Genomic DNA, 14,390 nt, shown 5'->3' with positions numbered 1-14,390 from the left:
AAAGCTGAAAGCAACTCAAGTGTCTCAACAGATGAATGGATCCACAAAATGTGTATACATACAATGGAATATTAGCTTTAAAAAGGAAGGAATTCTGACACATGCTACATCATAGATGAACCTTGAGGACATTATGCTAAGTGACTAAGTGAAATAAGCCAACCACAAAAAGGCAAATAGTATATGATTCCACTTACATGAGGTGCCTAGAGTCATCAAATTCATAGAGACAGAAAGTAGAATAGAGGTTACCAGGGGAAATGGGGAGTTGCTGTTTAACGGGTATAGAGTTTCAGTTTTGCAAGATGAAAAGAGTTCTTGAGGCTGGTTGCACAGCAATGTGAATCTACTTAACATGATTGAACTGTACCCTTAAAATGGTTATGATGGTAAATTTTACGTTACATTTATTTTATCATGAATTAAATTTTTAAAAAATACAGGTTACCATGGGACTATATGATATTTAAGATCTCTTTCAGCTCCACAGCCTTTGAATTAGCATTAACAACAATTACGTAATTTATCATGGTCATGATACAAGGTTCATGAACAAAATTAAAACAAAAAAGTTATTTATCCCATATATATTATCCACAATATTTGCAGTATGTGTATTATAACCATTAACCTCTATGATCCAAGCAATGAGCTTCAGTGACTAATACTTATGATCCAAGCAATGAGCTTCGGTTACTAATACTTATTCATGCTCTCTACAGAGAGTCACTAAAATATTACCTAAATGTTAAGAAATCTTATGGCCAAATAGAAAGTTCTGCAAATTTAAGGTTACTATTAATCTTTCTTCAAAACTGTCACCTCCACTTTGAATGCCATTAAATCCCAGTCAGATTGAAAGGCAGTTTCTTCTGTGCTCGCACAGAGTAACGTTAGTACACTCTCATGGTCAATCCTGTGTCAGGATGAACTGAACACCACTGCTGTTCTACCTTGATTCTGAGTCCCAGTGAGTAAGACCTCACCACGCAGTAGCCTACCGATCTTGTCTAGCTGTGTCCATAGCACACTGCAACCACACCGTACTTATTAGAATTAGCACACCATTTACTCATAAGTTCTCATGTTTCTTAATGTTTCTTAATACAAGCTGACAAGAAGATATCTAAAATTAAATAAGTGCTCGCCTTGGCAGCACATATACTAAAAATTGGAATGATACGGAGATTAGCATGGCCCCTGCACAAGGATGACACGCAAATTCGTGAAGCGTCCCATATTTTTGAGAAATGGAAACGAAAACAAAAATAAACAAATGGGACCTAATGAAACTTTAAAGCTTTTGCACAGCAAAGGAAACCATAAACAAGACAAAAAGACAACCCTCAGAATGGGAGAAAATATTTGCAAATGAAGCAACTGACAAAGGATTAATCTCCAAAATATACAAGCAGCTCTCACAGCTCAATATCAAAAAAAACCAAATAACCCAATCCAAAAATAGGCAGAAGACCTAAATACACATTTCTCCAAAGAAGATATACAGATTGCCAACAAACACGTGAAAGAATGCTCAACATCACCAATGATTAGAGAAATGCAAATCAAAACTACAATGAGATATCATCTCACACCAGTCAGAATAGCCATCATCAAAAAATCTACAAACAATAAATGCTGGAGAGGGTGTGGAGAAAAGGGAACCCTCTTGCACTGTTGGTGGGAATGTAAATTGATACAGCCACTATGGAGAACAGTATGGAGGTTCCTTAAAAAACTACAAATAGAACTACCATATGACCCAGCAATCCCACTGCTGGGCATATACCCTGAGAAAACCATAATTCAAAAACAGACATGTACCACAATGTTTATTGCAGAACTATTTACAATAGCCAGGACATGGAAGCAACCTAAGTGTCCATTGACAGATAAGTGGATAAAGAAGATGTGGCACATATATACAATGGAATATTACTCAGCCATAAAAAGAAACAGAATTAAGTTATTTGTAGTGAGGTTGAAGGACCTAGAGTCTGTCATACAGAGTGAAGTAAGCCAGAAAAACAAATACCATACGCTAACACACATATATGGAACCTTAAAAAAAAAAAAGGTTCTGAAGAACCTAGGGGCAGGACAATAATAAAGACACAGATGTAGAGAATGGACTTGAGGACACGGGGAGGGGGAAGGGTAAGGTGGGACAAAGTGAGAGAGTGGCATTGACATATATACACTGCCAAACGTAAAACAGATAGCTAGTGGGAAGCAGCTGCATAGCACAGGGAGATCAGCTCCCTGATCTCCCACCTAGAGGGTTGGGATAGGGAGGGTGGGAGGGAGATGCAAGAGGGAGGGGATATGGGGATATATGTATACGTACAGCTGATTCACTTTGTTACACAGCAGAAACTAACACAACATTGTAAAGCAATTATACTCCAATAAAGATGTTAAAAAATAAATAAAATTAAATAAAATAAAAGATCTCCTGTCTTTTTTTTTTTTTTTTTTTTTTTTGCGGTACGCGGGCCTCTCACTGTTGTGGCCTCTCCCGTTGCCAAGCACAGGCTCCGGACGCGCAGGCTCAGCAGTCATGGCTCACGGGCCCAGCCGCTCCGTGGCACGTGGGATCTTCCTGGACTGGGGCATGAACCCGTGTCCCCTGCATCGGCAGGCACACTCTCAACCACTGCGCCACCAGGGAAGTCCCTCCTGTCTTTTTATTGTATAATTTTATTTATTTCTTACTGAAAACATAAACCTGACCTAAGTTAATTTATCATTTAAAAATTTTCTCTTTTATTCTCCTTGGTTTTAACATAAAATTTAAAAATATTACTTGAACTCATATAAGTGTACTTTAAAAATCTATTTAATTAGACACAAATTACTGATTTAAGTAAAAGTATAAATGGAAGAAAATTAAACTATCAGTGTTACTAAATTATTAAGATATATATTGTTGGCCAATAAGCACAAAAGATGCTTAACATCATTAGTTATCAGAGAAATGCAAACTAAAACTACAATGAAATACCACTACATAAATCACTAGCATGGTTAAAATTAAAGCCACTTATAATTCCAAGTTCGGTAAGGATGTCAAGCAAATAGAACTCTCATACAGTGCTGGAAGGAATATAAAATGATATAACCACTTTGGAAAGTAGTATGGCAGTCGCTACAAGGTTAAACAAGCACAATACCATATGACCCAGCAAGTCCACCCCTAGGTATTTACGTAAGAAAAATAAAAACATATGTTCACACAAAGACTTAACATATGAATGTTCAAAACTGAAAACAAGCCAAATGTTCAGCAATAGGTGAGTGGATAAATAAACTCTGATATATCGTTAAAATGGAATGTTATTCACAAATGAAAAGGAATGAACCACTGAGAGACATAAAATCATGGATGAACCTCCAAATCACTATGTTGAGTAAAAGAAGCCCAACACAAAAGACTATATGTTGCATGATTTTATTTATTTGAAACTCTAGAAAAGACAAAACAAGCTAAATGATAGCAAATCAGTATTTTCCTGGAGCTGGAAATGGGGGAGGGGAGGAACTGAGAGCAAAGAGGCATGAAGAAATTATTTGGGGTGATGAAAATGTTCAATATTTTGATTGTGATGGTGTTTATACAAGTATACACATTTGCCAAAACTCATTAAACGGTACACTTAAATGGATATTATTGTATGTAAATAGCACCTTCTTCATAGAAAGTGATAGCATGGTAATTAAGCAGCATATTAGTTCAGTAGCTTGCAAACTTTTAAAATCATTTTCCTCTCTTAAAAAAATTACTTACAAATTACATACATGTTTAGAAGTATACACTCTACAAAACATATAGAAAAGTAGGAATTATAAAGAGCTAAAGATCAAATAATGAAATGTCCTGTTAATTGATGCAACTTCATTATTTAATCTAATGTCATAAAATGTACTTAGGTGAGAGGTTCACCACTGAAGATAATGGACATAAATCTGTATGTCAAAAATATTCTCAGTATGTAGAACTTGTGAAGCTAACTTCTTATCATTTAGACAGTGACTGTCTAAACAGGCATTTTCTATGTGACTGTGAAAGAATTAGAGGAGTGCTCATTCTGTCATCTTGATTCTCCTTGCAATATTAGTGCTATCTTCAATCCGTAGGCTATATGTTACAAAAATTTTAAGCTGCTTTTCCATATCATGAAGTTAGTTTAATTAAATCTAGACTACATAATCTATTAATTCACCTTACCGGAAGCAGAAAATGCAAAAAATGAGTGAGGGGGCGGTGAGAGGTGGTAGAGTAGGAAGATCCTGGGCTTGCCTCCTCTCATGGATACTATATATAGAAACTTAACTAGAAAACCCAAAAGACTCCACCAATAAACTATTGGAACTAATAGATGTATTCAGTAAAGTTGCAGGATATAAAATTAATATACAGAAATCTGTTGCATTTCTATATATCAACAATAATCTATCAGAAAAAGTAAGAAAACAATCCCACTTACAGTTGCATCAAAAAGAATAAAATTTCTAAAAATAAACTTAACCAAGATGGTGAAAGACCTATACTCTGGAATCTATAAGACACTGATGAGAGAAACTAAAGAAGACACAAAGAAATGGAAGGATATACCATCTAACGAAATGGAAGAATTAACACTGTTAAAATGTCCATACCACGCAAAGCAATCTATAGATTCAATGCAATCCCTATCAAAATACCAATGGCATTTTTCATAGAAATGGAACAAATATTCTTAAATTTTGTATGGAACCACAAAAGATCCTGAATAGCCAAAGCAATCTTGAGACAGAAAACAAAGCTGGAGGTATCATGCTCCCTGATTCAAATCTATACTATAAATCTATAGTAATCAAAACAGTATGGTACTGGCACAAAAACAGACACATAGATCAATGGAACAGAGCCCAGAAATAAATCCATGCTTATATGGTCACCTAATCCTTGACAAGAGCAACCAAGAATACACAATAGGGAAAGAACAGCCTGTTCAATAAATGGTGTTGGGAAAAACTGGACAGCACCATGCAGAAGAATCAAACTGGACTATTGTCCCACACCATATACAATAATAAACTCAAAATGGATTAAAGATTTAAATGTAAGACCTGAAACCATAAAACTCCTAGAAGAAAATACAGGCAGTAAACTCTCTGACATCAGTCTTTGTAACATTTTTTTGGATCTGCCTCTTCAGGCAAGAGCAACAAAAGCAAAATTAAACAAATAGGACTATATCAAACAAAAAAGGTTTTGCACAGTGAAGGAAACCATCAACAAAATGAAAAGGCAACCTACTAAATGGGAGAAGATATTTTCAAATGATATATCCCATAAAAAGTTAATATCCAAAATATAAAAAGAACTCATGTATTGAGCTGTAGCTCAATATAAAAAAAAAATCCAATTAAAAAAATCAGCAGAGGATCTGAATAGACATTTTTCTAAAGAAAGCATACAGATGGCCAATAACATGAAAGGATGCTCAACATCACTAATCTTCAGGGAAATTCAAGTCAAAACCACAATGAGATATCACCTCACGCCTGTTAGAACGGCTATCATCAAAAAGACAACAAATAACAAAAGTTGGTGAGTCTGTAGAGAAAAGGAATGGTGGTGCACTGTTGCTGGGAATGTAAACTGGTGCAGCCACAATGGGAAATAGTATGGAGGTTCCTCAAAAAATCAAAGATAGAACTACCATATGATCTAGCAATTCTACTTCTGGGCATTTATATGAAGAAAACAAAAACTCCTATGCTAACTGCAGCATTATTTACAGTAGCCAAGATATGGAAGCAACCTAAGTGTCCATTGATAAATGAGTGTGATGTGTATATATGTATATGTGTGTATATCTATCTATATTTATAAAATGGTATATTAGCCATAAAACGAATGAAGTCTTGACATTTGCAACAACATGGATCTATCTATAGGGTATTATGCTAAGTGGAACTTTGTGCTTCCACTACATGGGGCATGGGTTCGATCCCTGGTCCCTGATCAGGGAACTAAGATCTCACATGTGCACTGCATGACCTTAATATATAAATGAATGAATGAATGAATGAATGAATAAAATCAATATAAAACACAAAGCAAACAAACAAAACAAAACAGAAACAGACTCATAGATACAGAGAAAAAATGGTGGTTGCAAAAGGGGGGTGGGTAGATGGGTGAAATAGGTGAAGGAGATTAAGAGGGGCAAACTTCCAGTTACAAAATAAATAAGGCATTGGGGATGTAACATACAGCTTACAGTACAGTGTATAATATGATAATAACTTTGTATGGTGACAGATGGCTACTAGATTTATTATGGTGATCATTTTGTAATGTACTTAAATGTCAAGTCACTATGTTGTACACCTGAAAATAGCATAATATTGCACATGAACTATACTTCAAGGAAATTTAAATAAAAATAAATAAATAAAACATTTTTCAAAAGTGAGGGGGCTACCATTAACCCCTCTCTTCCTTCAGTATGCCTCATTTATACATGTGATATATAAGTAATTATATCTTTGCTATATTTCCCATTTTTAATAAAAAATATAAATAGATATTCTAACATATCTTTTTCTTACTCTAATAAATCTTGCACAAATATAGGCTGCAGAAGTTCTGCTTTGGAGACATCTGAGCGTGATCATTTGTACTATTCAAAAATTATAGGGTTTAAAAATATGGAGTATGGGCATGTGCATGTTTAACACTCAACCTGTTATTAACTATTTTCAATCACTATTAATTTACAAGGCACTTCAGTATTACCTAGTTCACTCATTAATTCAACATTCATTGAGCATCTATTATGTACACCTATTAGGTTGTACTATAATGTGAACAAAAGAAGACATGGTGGGCTTCCCTGGTGGTGCAGTGGTTGAGAATCTGCCTGCTAATGCAGGGGACACGGGTTCGAGCCCTGGTCTGGGAGGATCCCACATGTCGCGGAGCCACTAGGCCTGTGAGCCACAACTACTGAGCCTGCGCGTCTGGAGCCTGTGCTCCGCAACAAGAGAGGCCACGATAATGAGAGGCCGTGATAGTGAGAGGCCCGCGCACCGTGATAAAGAGTGGCCCCCGCTTGCCACAACTAGAGAAAGCCCTCGCACAGAAACGAAGACCCAACACAGCAAAAATAAATTAATTAATTAATAAACTTCTACCCCCAACAACAAAAAAAAAGTCATGGTGTCTGGATCATCAACTTATGATATAGTTTTGAGGAAAGACACTGATCACATAAATCAGCTAAAACCACAGCAATGAAATGGTCTGTGAGGGAAAGGTACACAGGTCTAGGAAAGTGCATAACAGAAAGACTTAATTTCACAGTGGTTTGGGGAATCAATCATGCTTCCCCCAGGATGATGACTACTGACCTTCAGGGTTCAATAAAATATTATTAAAACATGCAAACATAAACCAACGTGCAAACAATGATAGCTGTGGGGCCAACTATTATACGGAGCTTCTCTTGCATCCAATCTATCTGTGGTATCATTTAGCCTTGATCAAGTTCATATTAAGGCTGGCTCTATTCCTCCTCATTAGCCTCCAAAATTATAGTAGTTCCACCTCCTGGAACCAAAGCTATTTTAAACACATATGAAAACACACTGAAGTTGAATGGCAGTCTCAGTTCTAATGCATTAATTAAGATAATCTAAAATATGTTCATAGCTTCATTATAAAGATTATCTAAATAAACACATACACACATAGAGTGGATTCCTAAGAAAACATCCATATATCACACTTTGAGAAACACTGCTCTTTTCAATCATTTTCCTACCTCCAGTTCCTAGCAGTGTCTGGTATATGTATCAGTAATTTGCCCTCGTATCTGCAAAATGCTTTGTAGTTCACAAAGCCCATTACAAAGATTTTCTCATTTGGTCCTAACAACAATTCTGGGTGAATTATCTATTTCAAAGATAAGGAAACTAAGGCTGGGTGGTACTTCTTCAAGGTAGTTTTTCTTTTCTTTTTTCTTTTTTGCAGTACGCGGGCCTCCCACTGTTGTGGCCTCTCCCATTGCGGAGCACAGGCTCTGGACGCGCAGGCTCAGCGGCCATGGCTCACGGGCCCAGCCGCTCCGCGGCATGTGGGATCCTCCCGGACAGGGGCACAAACCCGTGTCCCCTGCATCCGCAGGTGGACTCTCAACCACTGCGCCACCAGGGAAGCCCAAGGTAGTTTTTCTTCAGGAAGTTTCCCACAATTGCCCACTTCCATCAACTGACTCACCTCTAAATTATATTATGTGTTTTTTTGCTCCTATAGCATAGCTCTCTATATTATACTTCAGGCATCACCATTCTCTGTGTCATTTTCTGTTCACCTGTCCGTCTCTTTGACCTAACCTTAAAGTTCTTCATATGCCAGTAGCACATAACAGATGTTCAATCAATGCCCAGTGAGCTCCTGTAATACAGTTATGGAGACTAAAGGACAGGGAGGTTAATTAAAATGAGCTCAATACCACGTAGCTTATTTTGGCAGACCTAGAACTCCGATTCACTCACAACTCCTGAGATCAAATTCAAGTCACTGTTCCTTTAGTCTATAACGCTAATATTTTGGGCAATATTACTGCTTCATAGGAAGCAGAAGAACAAAAACTGCATTCTTTCAATACTAAAGTATTACGAACCAAAACATAGATATGAATATAATTTAAGCCCAAACATCAAAAACATTTTCCACCCGTGAAATAAACTGTCTACTGAGATCTGTTAACACGGTCAGGAATCTATTTTTATACTGACAAAAGAGTATGGGTTTTGCTTATTACACTAGCTTCTCTAGGTCATATTTTTTTTCCTAGACAGAGTTCCCTGATGCTCTTTTGCTTTGTTATTTTTAGTATCTAATTAAAATAAACTAAAGAAACAATTTCTCTGAAATCAATTTATGAAATCCCTGGAAAAAATTAAGAGTAATCATGAGTTTTAACTGTATAACTATCTACCAGATCAATGAACCATAGGCAACAAACACCTTAGTGAACCTCAATGTCAAAGCAAAGCCTTGAAAATCAGCACAATAACAAAAAAGAAAAGTTATTGGTAAAAAAGGCTTTGCATAGAATAATTATGTTATCAAGGGTCATCAACAGGACTATAATCAATGGTCTGCTCAGTCTCATAAGAATCTCAGAAAAAAGTTACCACAGGGAACTAAAGTTTAGGTTTATTCAAAGTAAAATTAACTTGCTTACTATCACTCTTCCAAAACTTCAGAAATAATTTTGCTCAGTTATTCCATTTATAGTTCCATTTACAAAAAACCCACAAAACCTCAAGTTAGTCTGTATTATAGTTTACTTCCACTAGTGATGAGTTACAAAGTTACTCTGAGATTTACAAATGGGACAGTGCCTCCCTCTCTAATCCCTGTTTTACTAATAAGCACTTTTATTTAAGAATCACCTTTCTTCTTACATTTCAAGTGCTCTCTTTTCTAATGTATAATTTTTCTTATTTGGTTTCTCTTCTTTAATCCTACTATTTTTAAAAAGCTGAGATTGCTAATAATAAGGAAGCACAAATTTAATAGAATCCAAAGTTATCAATACTTAATAACCCAGAAACACCAACTAGTAAAGGTAGGCAGATAAAAACAAAATCTTGGCTTTGGTTAGCTGTATAGATTTGTGAGAAACAGCTTGACCAACTTGTAAACCAAAAATAAAAAGCTCTGCATATTATTATTTTCAGTTTTGAGGCCACCTTTTAATCACCCATTAAAATTATACCTTACAGGGCTTCCCTGGTGGCGCCGTGGTTGAGAGTCCGCCTGCAGATGCAGAGGACACGGGTTCCTGCCCCGGTCCGGGAGAATCCCACATGCCGCGGAGGGGCTGGGCCCGTGAGCCATAGCCGCTGAGCCTGCACGTCCGGAGCCTGTGCTCCGCAGCGGGAGAGGCCGCAGCGGTGAGAGGCCCGCGTACCGCAAAAAAATAAATAAATAAATAAAATTATACCTTACAGAAATAAAAGATAATCTTTAAATATTACAATTATAAGAAGATGAAAAATTATACCTTTTTATTTAATAAAAAATCTATATTCTACCTCTTCCCCTATTCAATAATTAATATATCAATTGTAATATATATTTGGGTGAGTTTAACTTTTTTAAAGGCTGCTAATCAACTGATTTGATGAATCTGGTTTTCCTCACAGGCTGGAATGGGAATGGCTGTCTGGGCCTTCATACTATCCATATCTATACTGCTACTAAATAAAACAAAAATCAAAGCTGCAAACTGGCTAATTATCTTTTTTTGGGTTTAGTACCTAATTCCTACTTCCTAATACTTTTGTCTTCTTTCTTGAGAATAATTTTGTTTGCATTTTCTAGCAACCAGATTTTTAAAGCAACGCTCAATTGTACCACCAATTCATTATACACATCTGTTTTTAAAAGTCTTAAAAGTATCACCAATTTTGTTTCTTATTGATCGTTTTATGTGTTATTCAGGCTTGCTTATTTATTTATTTATTTTCTTGGTGGTAATCATCAAGACTGGGGAGTTGATGGGGAATATAGAGAGAACTGGGCAAAAAGCTCAGAACTGATTTTCCTCTTTTAAAACACTGATCCACTGAGATGAGACAAGAGTAGTTTAAATTTGGGATACTTTTTAGAAGAACTCTTGTTGCTTAGCATATGTATAAGGAAAACTTTCAGGTTTTTTTATTTAAAGATAAAATAGTAAGTGCCCATGTCTATTGAACACGATATTATGATTAGTAGCTCAAATTATCACTTACCAAACTTACCTCAGATTGGTAAAGTTATTCATTTCAAAAAAAAAAAAAAAAATTTTTTTTTTTTTTTTTTTTCCGGTACGCGGGCCTCTCACTGTTGTGGCCTCTCCCATTGCAGAGCACAGGCTCTGGACGCTCAGGCTCAGTGGCCATGGCTCACGGGCCCAGCCGCTCCGTGGCACGTGGGATCTTCCCGGACCGGGGCACGAACCTGTGTCCCCTGCATCTGCAGGCGGACTCTCAACCACGGCACCACCAGGGAAGCCCCAAACTTTTTTTGTATAACTCCACACTGCTAGAAAAGTTGCAGGAGTCATACAAAATATTCCCAAGTTATCCTTTCTCCAGATTATCTAAATAACAACATTTTACTACATTGATTTTATCATGTTTCTCCTCTTTTTTTTTTAAGGTACTATATTTACTGATGTTCATACTTAGGGTCTGAGTTTAGGGAGGGCTTTAAGAAGTTCAAGATTTATAATTTTTTTTAATAAATTTATTTATTTGTTTTTGGCTGTGTTGGGTCTTCGTTGCTGCACACGGGCTTTCTCTAGTTGCGGCAAGCAGGGGCTACTCTTCGTTGCGGTGCGCAGGCTTCTCATTGCAGTGGCTTCTCTTGTTGTGGAGCATGGGTTCTAGGCATGCAGGCTGCAGTAGTTGCAGCACATGGGCTCAGTAGTTGTGGCTCCCGGGCTCTAGAGCACAGGCTCAGTAGTTGTGGCGCACGGGCTTAGTTGCTCGGCGGCGTGTGGGGTCTTCCTGGACCAGGGATCGAACCTGTGTCCCCTGCATTAGCAGGTGGATTCTTAACCATTGCACCACCAGGGAATTCCCAAGGTTTATAATTTTTTTATTTGCTAGTTATCTTGCTCAAGCAGCCCTTTATACTCCGGATGCACCTGCTTCACTAGCTTTGCTTGTGGGATCTTCAAAAATGTTCTGTGATTGATTCATAGTATTAAAAATCCTTCTTGACATAAAGTGTATCATGTTCTTCACCATGAGACTGCCCATGTTTAGTACTGCTATGTCAGAGGGCTTATACCATTTATCTTGTTATAACTCATCTGACTGCTTTACTTCTGTAGTGTGGGGCTTAGGAGCTCAGGTTCTGAAGTCAGATATCTTGGGTTTGACTCTCAGCTAAAAATATCATGGCTGAAGGATGGTATATTAGTTAAACATCAGGTTTAGGATTTAGCACTGAGCTACTAGGCAGCCAGGACAAAGAGGGTGGCTGCAATTTCCTGAGTAGGAAGTCTATCAGTTTGTAAGGGCTGTAAGAAAAATGAAACATCAGTGTCTCAGCAGAAATGGCTTTGACTGATATCAATACAAGTTTTTAAAGAAAATAAAGAGCCATTCAATGTGTGTCTATTTCTAAAATCAGCCCTGGATAAAAGAAAGGGGAGAACGATCATTTTTTGTGGATAGAAAAGGTATGTTAAGTGCTCCATGGAATTAACCTTATGGTATGCTGGTTTAATACAGGCATCGAGCTTGAAGAACTTTAATGGACAATTCATCTGGCTATAAAAGAGTCCAGGAGAGGAGATGATGCTCAACTTGTGTACCATATATCCCTAGAGGTTCCACAAAGGCATCTCAGGAGCTGCTGTTAGGGGCAGGAGATGCGGACAAGACCCAAGTCCTTTCCCCTCCACACACAAGGATTCAGTCTGAAGAGCTCAAGCTATTGTACTATTTAGTATATTCCTTCAATACAAACTGAGTACCTACTTGCTCAGCTTTTACAGTTCCCATGAAAGAAGACTTTCAAAAATAATTATTTGTTAAATGACAATACAAATATACCCCACTCTCGAAAGAAATATAACATCAATCCCACACACATACATTTTGTAATTACTATCTCAGAGTATACTTCTCAAATGTAAGCACAGGCTGTCAAGGTCAAATAACTGTAATCCAAAGCAAATTATTTTAAATTCTTTGAGCCTCAGTTTCCTCACCTGTAATAATACCACCTACCTTGCGGAGTTGTTATAAGCTTTAGAAATAATGAGCCAAGCATCAAGCACAGGGAACAGCACACAATAGGTGCTCAATAGATGGCACACTATCATTATGATACATTGTTGCAAATGGGTTTCTGACAAAGCAGAATGGTGGATGACTTCAAAATGGGAGTTATTATTGAAAACCTAAATAGCTTATGCTACTCAACCAGTAGATACCTAGTGCTCCACCTCACCTCACACGGCTCAGCTCGCCCACTCTCTCCTCCACCCATTTCAACCCTGATTCAGTTCCACAAACCTACCACGTTCACGCCAGCTCTTCACAAACACACTTCCCTCAGAAAACACTTGTTTTTATTCCCTCACTGGTCATTTCTATTCTTTAAATCTTAGCTTAAACATCACTTCCTCTAGAAAGACCTCCTTGACCAGCTCAGACTACAAATAACAATTTTTATTTGGACCTTAACGTTTCTTTTCTTTCAGATACTGATGTCGAAGACGCTCAGCTATATATTGAGATCTATTATACTGACAATGTATTTTTAGCACACGTAAAGAATTCCTCTGATTTACTTTGCAAAGAGGGCACGTGCTCTGTTTAAATTGTGTTTCAATTTGTTCAAATTATATGTAAACAGAAGTGCCAGTTATTGTAAAGTTTTCTACTTGCTACTTGTATGAAAAATTTTATAGGACAAATTGAACTTTCCAAACAAAAAGTACTGATGTTGAAATTGATAATTTGATAAGAAAATTCGATATTCATAGGAAACATTATATATCTCTAAGAACAAAATTATGGAATCGACTAAAATAAGTCTATAACTAAGTGATTTGTTGAAAAAGAAAATTTTCTGCAATTCAACTTTGGGAGGTCCTTTGGAATAGTTGCATTAAATGAATGGTGTAAGCCTCTTCTAACTAGAAAACCAAATTCTAGTCAAGCTAGCTAGAATATTAATATATTGTTCTCACCTTAATCTTTTAAAGTCTTATATCATACCACAGCAACAAACTTGGTTCAAAATTATTATATTTTATGAACTGAATACAATACTGGAGGTGTTCCTGAATTCTACTGAAAAACCTGGCATTTCTCTAATCACTATGGTGACTGCACTGGGTGACAGGCCATCCAGGGTGAAGGACACCATTACTGATCCTGCCTCAGACCAAGCTGGTGTCCATTCTGACCTAGAGCCTGAGATTCCATAATTCACAATCCAGAGCAATACAAGGAAGGACCAGAGGTTCTTGCTTAGTAAAGAAAATGGAAGCAGCTGGTTTTAAGACTAAAATAGCTGCAGAGGATAAGTTACTTGACAGTGAGGGCAAAGAGAGAGAGCCAAAGACCAACTCTTATAGAAAAGGAGGTCAAATCCCCCCACTCCAATTTTCCATTAAAGGAGTCAGATAACATTACCAGTACTACTGATAATGATAACAACAATGAAAATAATAATAGTAAAAATAGAAAATTTATTAAAGGTTTATTATACTTCAGGTACTATTCTAAATTATTTAATAAATGTTATTTAATACTTTAAGTATAAGCTAGACATTATTCTTATTTTATACATTAGGATATTGAGTCTCCAGAAA

At 36.8% G+C, this 14,390-nt stretch overlaps 1 protein-coding gene and 1 non-coding gene across 9 annotated transcripts in view; one reads left to right on the top strand and one right to left on the bottom strand.

The window, feature by feature from the left end:
- Positions 1-14,390, bottom strand: part of RFX3 (regulatory factor X3) — a 294,873-nt gene that overhangs the window by 142,167 nt on the left and 138,316 nt on the right. The gene's annotated exons all lie outside the window — the stretch shown is intronic.
- LOC115803852 (U6 spliceosomal RNA) lies at positions 1,141-1,245 on the top strand. The gene has a single exon (XR_004024647.1). It is a non-coding gene; the product is annotated as a U6 spliceosomal RNA (small nuclear RNA).

The sequence above is a fragment of the Delphinapterus leucas genome, chromosome 6 (assembly GCF_059928025.1).
Source record: "Delphinapterus leucas isolate spDelLeu-1000000601 "Yukka" chromosome 6, BTC_Dleu_Yukka2, whole genome shotgun sequence".
Lineage (NCBI taxonomy): Eukaryota > Metazoa > Chordata > Mammalia > Artiodactyla > Monodontidae > Delphinapterus > Delphinapterus leucas.
This window is presented reverse-complemented; position numbering and strand designations above follow the sequence as displayed.